At 39.2% G+C, this 12,077-nt stretch overlaps 1 protein-coding gene across 5 annotated transcripts in view; it reads right to left on the reverse strand.

Annotated features, from left to right (window-relative positions):
- Positions 1 to 12,077, reverse strand: part of snx33 (sorting nexin 33) — a 190,307-nt gene that overhangs the window by 175,953 nt on the left and 2,277 nt on the right. The window lies entirely within an intron of this gene.

Consider the following 12,077-nt stretch of genomic DNA (forward strand, 5'->3'; position numbering starts at 1 on the left):
ATAACATGTTGTTCTTTGCTGTTTTGCAAGTACGGCAAACAAAGCGAGACAAAACAGAAAGGCACATATTTATTTCAGAATGAAATGGTCCGCTTTTAGAGATCGTGGGCTTTTCTTCGACCGTGCTCTCACGCTAATCTGCAGGGTTTGGATGCGTTTCCCCGCCCCGATTCAAAACAATGGATTCCCTCAGCAGCTTGCAGAGGCCTGTTATTTACCCATCAAACCGAGCCAGGTGTTGTGTTCATTCTGGGAAAACATCTAAAACGTGCGTGGTAGTCAGCGGTGGCTGATCTGTACGTCACCGCTGACTGGGGAGTTAACGTCATGACACATAACTTAATAATAATAATAATAATGTTAATAATAATAATCACAGACAGTAGTTAATTCAGTATTATTAACATTATATGCCTCTGAAATATACACATAAGATTGTTCTTAATGGGATTTAGAAATCATAACTCTATTTCCTGATACTAAAGTGCAAGTTTTATCATAAATTTGAGGCCTTGGGGTGTTCACTCGGCCATAACGCAACACATGTGTTTTATTGTTCAGAAGTGATCAACAATGTGATAACATATGTGCTAAAACAAATAAAATCAAAGTTTTGTTGCATGTTGAATATGATAAAGAATTTCCCTTTCCCTTCCATTTCACTTTTTGTTCACGTAGCATGAAATTGTGAAAAAAAAAATACACAGCTAATAATCCCCTGCCGTCAGCTATGTATAAGGGAAAATATTTGAAATGCAAATTTGTTCTATAAAGAAAGAGGAAGTGTTATCATACATGTCTAAATAACAGCTAATTACAAGAAACATGACCAGAAACCACCCTGTTGACAAGGTAACTATTGGAACAGGCTTCAAGCTAGCTTAAGCTAACTTTGGTATTCCGGATAATCTGGGCATCTAGACATTGGATGTTTTCCTTAAAGAATTTAAACACAGTTTTTAATAATGGTTTATGGGTGAAATAACTTGAAGACATGAAGAAATTTTCTAACTGCAGTTGAGAAATGATAATCATAAAAATGTTGCAACTTCTAAGGGGGAACGGTCAAGAGTTAGCACACAGCTTCAGCTTTTACAGCTGGAAGCTAATGATTAGCAGCTAAACGAAATCAGAAATGAAAATTTAGAGTCACATAAAAACCCTTGCAAAATCAGCCTTCTATCACCTGAAAAACTATTCCAGGATTAAAAGACTAATATCCCAGCAAGATCTTGAAAACCGCGCTGCAGATAGACAGATAAAAGTTCTGATTGTGTTGCTCGTCTAAAGGAAGGATGAAACTAATGGAGGAGATGCAGATACCTCCCATACATGTGGGAGATTCCACAGGCAGCTAAGAAACATCCTGGAGAGCATTTCCAGATTTTCTGAAATTCAGCTACATTCAAATGGCGGTCCTGGTGACCATGGGCTGATCTTAATCTGGAGCAAACGTAGCCACATAAAAGCCTCAAGCACTAACCGAATATTGAGCAACACATCAGCAGATTCCCAGTCACAAGACATATGAAGCTGCAGTTTAATATTTCCTAAAAGGGTGTTTGTTTAAAAAGCTAGTCAGCTTTGTTTTGCATCCTCCAGCATGGTGCGCCTTTTTGCTCAGAAGAATGTGTTTTCCTCTTGACTGTTAATCTGAGGTTTATATCAGCCACACCCCAAACATTCCCAGTGTTCACACGAACTCTGATAAGTTGCTTCAAAATAAGCAATTGGTGAAACGCTTTCACAGTTTGCAACAATATTACGTGTCCCCTGCCACACAAAGAACTGTCAGAACACAGCTTTGTGTGATGGTACCGTCTATGTCTTTAATTAGCAGTTAGTAGTTAGTTGGTAACCCAGGAGGCTTAATTTAGCAGGCCACTTTATTGGGTACACTGGTTGAATTGGCAGTAAAAACAAAAATGGCAAGACAGGTAATTTGCACGGCAGCAACTCCACACATTTATTGAAGACAACATTCTGAAGCTCAAACCGAGCACCAGAATGGGAAGGAGGTTTGGTTTAGCTAATTTTGGACGTGGTAAGGTGGTTAGTGCCCAATGGACTGGTCTAGTCGTTTCAGCCATTGTGGAACCTAGGAGAGTTTCACAAGCAGCAACATCAGTCTCAGAAAACCCAACGCATCGTCAAACCTTGAAGTGGATAGGCTGCTACAGACGAAACCCAAACCAGGGGTCAATCGGGAAACGTAGGCTGCAGTTCATCTCTGGAGATTATACAACATCTTCAATTAGAGACTTCCTCAGATTCACTGAAATGCAGATTGCTACTACTGGAGATTCCTCTTGCCTACAGCCAACAGCATCTACTACAACTCTTTGACGGAAATTGTATAAGCTACAGAAACATTTGTTTTCTATTGGCATTGAGTACTGGTGCTGACCAACAAATGTCCATCTTTCAAGACCAGATTGCATCTTCTAAAGGGTACTTCCAGTAGGATAACGCACCATGTCACCAACAATCAAATCTCTGATTTCCAGACCATGACGATGAATATACTGTGTTCTAGCGGCTGATTTTGCAATGATTTTAGCAATTATAGGATTTCTCTTTTGTCATTGGTAAAAGACCCCAAACCTTTTCTTAAGCGTTAGACTCGCACGTTTGTTTTGGTTGCGTTTACCCAAAATGCCTTGTGCTATGATCCGCTTCCTGCTTTTGGAGCGGTTTCCGGTCGAAAAGCAGACCGAGACCAAGGTACGTAGGTGAACCAGCGTTTTCAAGAGCTTGATTACACAGTCACACCTCCACAAACAAACCAAACATTCTAGGCAAAGGATCTAGAGTTGGATTAAATAGGACCAAACCGAACTGGTGTGAATCCACCCAGAGTATGCCTGAATAAAGTTCACTGAACTTATTCAGTATGAAAAGCTGCCAGTACAAAACGTGCCTATGCAAGCAAAGTTTATTCAGCTGCTCATGATTGATCTATCTGATTTACAGGTTGCTTTTTTTTTTCTTTTATGAGAAATAAAATGACCTCTGTTAAGATACAGACAGACTGTATCTTAATAGTACATCATAAATAAATGTAGGTTGTTATAATATATTGCCCTAGTCAGTAACTTGAACTTTGAAACATTTTGTGAGAGGTAAGGAGATCAGCACACAATAGAGAAGAGAAAAAAAGGCAAGAAATACATGGATTGTCATATGCGAAAGAGATTAAGCGAAAGAAGAAAGCTTAAGAAGGGAAAAGAAGAGGGGGAAAAAAACAAGAGGCTTCAAGAATGCGCTTTGGGGTCAAAAGGCCTCGACAATCTCTGCCAGAGTATAAAGCAGGCCTTAAAAGCCTTTGGGGGGCGAGGGAGGAAACACAAAAATCTGCTGACTAAGCTAAAAGGTGTATCGTTTAGCTGCTAAGGACATAAACACATAAACCAGAGCTGCAGTTTCAGAGCTATTTCTGCTACAAACAGTGAAACAGTACGGGCAAAAACAAACGCCCTCCGGTTGTGATGGAAAGCAGAGCCGCACGAGTTTTCACGCAACCAGAAGTATTGACTCTGACTTGCCACATTTCTGCGGACTTTAAATGACTTTACCTCCTCAATGTTGTTGGCCATGGCAGCGGCTTCCGAGATACATGACAAGCATCCAAAAAAGCTGCAGAGCTCATATCTCTAACTTCTTAATTAAAGTCATGAGCAGAGATGTTCAACAGATGTTACAGGGTTTTTTCTTTTCTTCGTGTACTTTGAATTTACACACACGCTACGGGGTTAATCCGTCCCCACGTGCCAGACAACAACGCCATCATGATCTTTACCAGGAGGGATACGCTCAGATATGCTTCACAGATTCATTGTAATTCATTGTCGCTAACAACCCTTGTGTTTATCCTGACGTTTCCTCACTGCCAAAGGGATTCGTTTCACAGGGAGATCAAACGTTGCTCAACATTTTTGATTTTCAAGCTGCTCCTGGGGATTTTTTTTTTTGTTTGTTTGTTTGTTTGTTTCATTTTTGGTCTGCTTTTCAAACTTGGTCCAGATTCAAATATATCCCCCCCCAAAAAAATCAATTGTCTGATGCCATCACAAATCAAACAAAAGAACTCTCAACGCTCAAACTCATTTCTACGCCGTTTCGTAGAGATCTGTGAGCTCAGATGTCCTCAAATCCCCTCCGAGGAAAACATTGTCTGCCATTACATCAACTCTTTTGTTACAGAGCAGATGTTCTTGTCTGTAAAGTTATGTAGTGTTGCAATGGCCGCCAGAGATAATTAAAGGAGTTGCAAATGTTCCTGTGATAAATGATCTTTGGTCAATCGGAGTATAATCTTTCCGAATACCCATCTTAACAGAAAAAAAAATACTCAACGTCCTGAGGGAATACTGCAGTCTCGAAGGCGACCGCAACCAATACGATGGTGTTTCCATGACGACGGCTTCAGCTAGCAAGTAACCAGGGGTTTTATTCTTGTTTTATTCTCGGGTTTTGTTAAACCTGAAGTCTAAACTCTGTTGGAAGATTGCATAATTGTTGTAAAAGATGATTTAAGTGACAGATTTGTTTTCCTCCACAAGGCCAGAAATGGATCAAAACTTAATAGATCAACCTCAAGCTCTTTGGCGCACTTCGTTGTGTTTCATCAAACCCTCAGCCGGTGACCAGTAATCCGCCGACTTTGCGTTTGATTGGAAACATTTGTAATGGAAACGAAGTTAAAGTCGTTAAGTGACAAAAGGTTCCCAGTGTAACTACAGTAGTCCTTTTTCATTAATGTTAGGGAATTATTGCCTTAAAACAAGCTCTTATATCTTGATGAAAAGTTCATTTTATGTCACTTTTGTATTATTTCAAGTGCACCAAGAGTTTTGTGACTAGACAGAATTACTTGGTAAGATTTAGTATTTCAAGACTTTTTGTCACATTGATTGAAATTGGATATTTTTAAGATACTCCAGGGGGAAAGAAGAAATACATATTTTAAAAACAAAATATATATATATTTTTCTCTTAGTGCCAATCAATAAACCAAGAGGTAATGAGGTAGATTTGTTTTGAAGGTAATTAATGTATAAACCAATGTTTCAGGCAAATTTGCCTTATTAGAAGAAAGGCTTCCAGATTAAAAAATCTTTGTGTTTGATGGAGAAAAAAAAACAATAATAAGAAGAAAATATAGGAAGAATAAGAGCATTCTTGGAAAAAGAATTTGGGTCACTTGTGTTTTGTTGAGTTTATTTTTTTGAAAATGCTTTCTACTTGAAAGCATTTTCCACATTTCATAAACTAACCAAAAGCAGATTTGGGTTCACCGAAGTCTGCTTTCGAGTAAAAGTCACCGGGCAGAGGTGGTCCTATTCACTGCGAATTTAAAGAGGATGCAAAAAGCACAGTTATTAGACAGACAAACAGTTTGTGTTGCACCTAACATTTGCCAGTGGCCCCAAGGCCACACTTTGAATACACCACACAAACATAAAAGCTGATCAGAGCATAAACAACAAATGAAACCATCAGCGCTCTGTTCTGTTGACAAACCTGTTTCACCATGTGCCAACGCATTTCAGTCAGGTTTTATATTACATGTAGGGAGGAGGCCCGCTCCGTACGGGAACAGTTCAGTTCAGTCCACCCAGCAGTGGCGTCAGACTATTTAGCAAAATGTAATATAAGCAGAAAAGCACTGGGCTGACAGCATCATTAAAGCTGCAGTATGTAACCTTTACTAAAAAATTTTTTTTTGACATATTTGTTGAAACTGTCACCAATGCGTGGCAGTCTAACATGAGATATAATCTGTGTAAAAAAAATCAAGTTCCTCCAGAAATTCCTATTGCGGTTTTCAAAAATGAAGAAAACAACCAATGAGAGTCAGAAGGAGGGTCTCAGTGCTGTCAATCATGCTCCTGTATGTGCTGTTAAACGTACTAATGGTGGACAAACAACTCACAGTTTCATAAAACCATTATCAGTGGCTATGCTAACTAGCTTTAGCATCTACAAATACTGATGATGGAGAAGCTGTAGCGTAGCAGAGAGTACATAAACATGATTGACAGCACTAAGATCTGCCTCCTGGCTGAACTGAGGCTTGTCTTTTGGGGGTTTTTTTCACAGATTATTCGTCTCATACCACAGTGTCACAACATATGACAGTTTCAACAGATATGTAAAGAAATATTTTTTAAAAAGGTGACATACTTTAATCTCTTTGCTGGTATCACACAAACTGATAGTGACTTATAAGACTGTATAGCAGCACATTCTGAATGTACAGTTGCAGAAGTGACATGTACATTAACAGGTCGTCACGAGGCACATCGCCGTGGTAACAGCATCTGCAACCTGGCACTCAAAGCTGCTGTCTTTCAATATGCATCGGCTAAACGCCTTGCCAGACTTTTCCTGCAGAGCTACGAATAAAAACAGAACAAAACGAGTTTTTTTTTATCGTTTTCTTCCAATCCTCTTGCATCCACAGCAGCCAAACTGCGCCAACCGCGTTAAATATAACTGTTTCCCAACAGAGTTGCTAATTTTGTCCGTTTTTCTGCTCGTCGCAGCAGGAAGAGTTCAGATGTCTGATAAAGAGCTTCTGCTTTCACTGCCCCGGATAGTGGGTCACATGTCCAGCGTGCAAACAGACAGCCAGTCTGACCCCAATGATTGCACTCGACAACTCGTAAGAGCCGTCGCTTCAAAGGCTGGACATGGGTCACTTGGAGGCAAACAATGGCTCCTTGCCTGCAGGAATCAAGGCAAGGGAGATAAGGTCTCCGTTTCTATTATGGAGCTTATAAGATGCTTTTTTTTCATTATTATTTAAAGTTTTTTGGCTCTGGTGGCCTTTATTTGAAAAGTAGGAGAGAGAGAGGAGGGTGGAAGACATGCAGCAAAGGTCAGCAGGCCGGGAATTGAACCTGCAACGACGAGGACTAAGACCTCCTCATGTGGGTTGTGCTTAACCCTAGTGCCATCACAGCATCCCAGCTGCTTTTCTTTTTAAACCACAGGGTAACATCTATATTTTAGAAAGCTACATGACCTGTTACATGGAATTAACTGGGAATTACATTATTCAGGATTAAAACCTGAATTGTACCTACATTTCCCGTCTACATCTTTCAATTTCGTTCCTGTTTTGTTTCAGGTTGATCAGATCTTTGTACATAAGATAATTTTTTGTTGTGGTATGAAAGATCCTTTATGTTTCCAGACACTTTTTCAGATTTACCTTTCTAGATTTCTTTTTTCCAGTGATAATTTTAAACATACATTACTTTTAAGCATAATCTCTTGATTTTGGAGTATCCTAGACTACATGTAGATTCTTAAAAGCAGTTTGTGAACTTATTGTTGGTAAGATCCCCCCCCCCCCAAAAAAAAAAAAAAATATATATATATATATATATGTGTGTGTGTGTGTGTGTGCTTGTTTGGTCATTTTAGGCCCCATTTAACAATTTAACAACCACTGATATACTTCACAGCAAATGGTGGGCCTTTATCATACCGTTTATCATTTGTTTATTGTTTATTGTGAACATTTCTTATCGTGAAAAGAATTTTGATTCATTGCCGTCTTGATAAATTGGCAATGATGTTCAAAAAGCCAAACAGACATTATTGGAAATGTTATTTTTACAATTTACTCCACTTTTTATTCAACACATAGTACATTTAAAAATATGTTCAGTGATATAAATCTCACTTCTTCAATGTGGCATCCTGAAGAAGCCAATTTGAAATGGGAATGTTTTGCTAGAGCAATGTTTGCGTTTGTGGTGAAATGAATACTAAAAATCCTTAAAAAAAAAAAAAAAAAAGAAGTGTTAAATCATTAATAAATCATCATCATTTTTATCATTATCACCACAAAATATCAAGATAAAATACTGTCTATATTGTCTAGACCTACTTTCACCTGAATTTCACAGATTTGTAGAAACCAAATCAGTAGATAATTTCTTGTTTAAGATCTAAAATACTAAGACTGATAAAAACCTGAGTTGGATTTCTATAAACTGATCACAGCCTCCTTTAAGAGACAGTTTTCCGTTTATGTGAAAACAAACCAAATGAAAGTAGAATTTGTTGTTTTTTCCAAAATAACATTAAAATCACGTCCCATTTTGCCCAGGGAACACCAAGTGCTGTCTCGTTTTGTTAGCTGCTACACATCATGTTGATAGTCGAGTTAAAGGAAATAAACTAAACCTGTTGCTGGTTATGAGCTGTCATCAGATTACCACAGTAATGATAACCTTAAGTAAAAATACCACAAAAAACATTCTGAAAAGGCTTTGGATTGACAAAAAACAATAAGTTGTACTATATATATATATATATATATATATATATATATATATATATATATATATATATATATATATATATATATATATATATAGATATATATAGCATAATCATTATTATATATTTATGATATTGCCATCAATTGTTATTAGGATTTTGATTCATATGGTTGAAATAACATAAGAGCGCCACTGTAGTTGTAGTTTTCAAGTTTATATTACTAAGAACGTTATGCCTTTTTGCTGTGTGATATTTACACAAGTACACCAAGGTAATGTTAGCTTCATTAGCTAGGCAATTTTGAAAGCCAAACAATACCAGCTAAAAAAGAGTGACTGCTTCTTTAGTTTTCACACACACACACGCTCAGTGTTTTCCGAGCTTTGATACCAGTAACCAACGTGTTGCAAATGTTTGGTATGCTTTAAGACAAATAAGTACATTTCTGAGGGGCGGTTTCCATCCTTGCAAAACAAACACTCAATGATTTAACCTCTTTTCTCAATTCATTACAGGCAACTGTGGTGAAAACAGCAGTAATCACCGTCAGAGGGAAACATTCCCCGGACCGGCCGGACTCTGGCAGGAATGCAGATCTGGCCAAGGCATTGTGCGTTCAGACGAGAACCTAGCATTGTCAGGATTTACGAGTGAGCAGTCAGAATCGAAGGAGCGCACTGTCATCTTTCACTCAACCTGACACGTGACGTGAAGGCTCAAGACATGCTACAATAGAACCACCTAAACCTTCCTGAAACCGTATCCTGACCGCTCCCATTACATCTGGCGCGATCGCACAAAAGATAATGCCGTACTGTCTCAGGCGTTCTCACATGGTCACAGATGGCAGATTGTAGAAGCACGGTTTGTTCTGCTGGTGTGATTCTTTACACATCCAACACACAGCTGGAAAGTAGCAGATCCCTTCCTTCAGAATAAGATTCAGCCTGGTCATTGTTTTTGTGACATGTGGAAACCAGGCAGTTCTCTTGACCGCATTAAAAAAGTCTGGCTGACTTGTTGAAACACAGGCCACGAGAGTGTGTTCCTTCTCAAACTGGAAAAAAAAAAAGAAGCTGCTTTCAGGGTTGCAGTTGTGCTTTACAGCCGTCCGAGCAGCAGCTGAACTACATATAAGAGATATGATGTCCGCATTGACGACAGAGAAGGAATAGAGACAATGGTGACGACTGGTGAACCGTAGAGTGCAGACGTAACAAAATCTCAAGACACAAGATCCCAACAACAATAACTATCATGCAACAGGCTGTTGAGTTGCTGCCAGCATCAGACTTCACCTGTTGAAATGAGTTTAAGCTATTAATTTTATTCTATTAGGAGTGCTTACGGTTTGAAGTAGAAAAGAAAGAAGTGCTTCATTTGCCATCACGAGTTGAATCAGAAAAACATTTGAAGAACTTCCATTCACTACCATGGAGGAAGTCTGCACCACTTCTGTATTGTGGTGTGGCAGCATTGTGTTTACTTAGTAGCACTGCAAGAACCTAACATTTTACCAGGTATTTCTGTCCAGTTTCCAGTGCAACTATCTTACATTTAAATAAACACTCTCTCTAACCTAGAAGTAACTTTCCAGCAAGGTACAGGAGTTTGTTCTAAGTCAGTAATTCCTTTAATATTGATGAAAAAGTCCTGGTTCCACTGGCAGATTATTTTACTTATAACATGGGAAAAAATATCCTACAAGTTAAATCATTTGCTAGTGAAAGACGTACTTTTTCCATCAATATTCAGGAATTATTTACTTAAAACAAGTTCCCGTATTTACAAGCAACAAAACGTTGCTTGTAAATTAGTTTGCTTTGTTTCAGCGCCTGAACGTCTCCTCTGATGGCTAATAGATGATGAGCGGTAGCGCCATGGCTGAATTATGAAAATATCTCATGTAGCTGTTTAAAAAACATGGCAGCAATGGTGGTAATCTCGTCGCTTGAACAAGTTTATTCACGTGTGATTTTTAATTTAATTTCTTATTTAATGGAAACACCACAATTGCAAAATTGTGTTTTGTCAACATTAGCAGAATATAGACAACGACTTGCATACATTTATAATGGAAACATGGGTTGTGTTTCCCTGTGTCTGACGGACAATCCGCCCATGAAGTACCCTGCCTCTTGACCGATGACTGCTGGAGATTGACACCAGACCCCCTTAATGTGACCCCACAAGGATAAGAAGGTGGACGGGAGGTAGATCTGCTCCGGAGCGTTTGCTGTTCTACAATTCTGTTGATTTTGTTTAACTTAATTGTATTTGTATCGTCTTCAGCTGAAAATCCAACATATTAAGATCAAACCTGAGCAATATCATTCTACACAGGAGAAGTACAACAGGCGGTGTGGCTGCAGCCTGCCATCCCCAGATCCGCCTCTCACAGAAAAACCCCTTAGAGGTGCTTTTTTTCTATGACAATGCAATGTTTTTAACCCTTCAGATCAGGACCTTCAGTTGTCAAAGGAGAGCTGCCTCCAACAATGGGGTTAGGCCTGGCAGAGGTTTAAAGTGCTGCAATTCACTGTCAGAAGAGTTCAAGGCTCTCTGTCTACTGGAAATTTACGTGCTCCGTTACTGAAACCAGAGCAAGTGCCCAATCAGACAGTGCTGAGGTGAACGTCTGTGTGCAGGAGACAGCAGGAGAGAAGATGAAAAGAGTAAGCCAGATGTGAAGAGACCAAGCAGAGACTAGAGAGAGGTTGAGAAAACAGGACAGAGACATACAGAGCACGATCTGATATTTTTTCTGGTACTGCCCTAAACCGTCTTCTGTTTGGACTCACATTTATTGCCGCTCCCCAGCACAACATCCTAAAGCCACCCGTGTAGCTTTCATTCTCGAAAGGATAACAGCAAGAAAGCAGCTCCCGTGGATCTCAGTGAAGTCGGGCAAGGGAAGAAAGTAATAAGGAGCACACCGTAAACTGCCGAACTCTGTTTTTTGTGTTGCGAGTGTTGCAACAGCTGTGTCTGGTTGTGCAGAACACCAGTCACATCAAGGGGAGTTTTCTCCCCTGGACTGGCATAGGGGTGGTGGGGAATCTCCCACCCATCCAGAAACGCTGCTGGATGGGCACTCTGGTTTTAGATAGTACTTCATGTGCAGTTTTTAACCTGATGACTGTGGATTTGTTTGATTTTACCATTACAGTCGACCCCATGGCTATCAGAGGTTCAGTATTTGCGGATTCATCTTTTTGCAGATTTCTATTTTGGAATGTAACTCCAACAAAATTATTCACAACCTTGCCTATCCTTAGAATATTTCGTAAAGCATATCTAAAACATTTTAAAGAAAATGGAGCTGGGGAAGCCAAAATAGCTGGACCCAATACAACTCGATGTGCTATTAGCAGATGGACATATTTATTTTTTATTGATCACTAAAATTAACTAATTGAAGCACTATGGTTTCTACAGAACACATCAAACAGGTCAAGACAATGATTTGACCCAGGACTTCCTAATGGCAGCTACTTTATATATTATGTTTCTAATTAGGTTTTCGCAGACATTGCAGTTGCTTTTGGGGGAATCCGGCATGAAATGAATGGTTTTAGAGAGCTCGAGGCCTTAAGACCTACTATATCATAACAGCATTGTGGGCAGAAAGTTTGATATATTAGCATAGCCTCTGGAAAAACCAAGCCAACTGCTTGATTCCTAAAATAACGTTCAGAAAGCCTTTGGGGACAGAAAACATTTGGGTTGCTGAAGAAAGAGTCAGTTAACTGTAATCACATTACTTGCTGTAATCA

The sequence above is a fragment of the Gambusia affinis genome, linkage group LG08 (genome assembly GCF_019740435.1).
Source record: "Gambusia affinis linkage group LG08, SWU_Gaff_1.0, whole genome shotgun sequence".
NCBI classification, from domain to species: Eukaryota; Metazoa; Chordata; class Actinopteri; order Cyprinodontiformes; family Poeciliidae; genus Gambusia; species Gambusia affinis.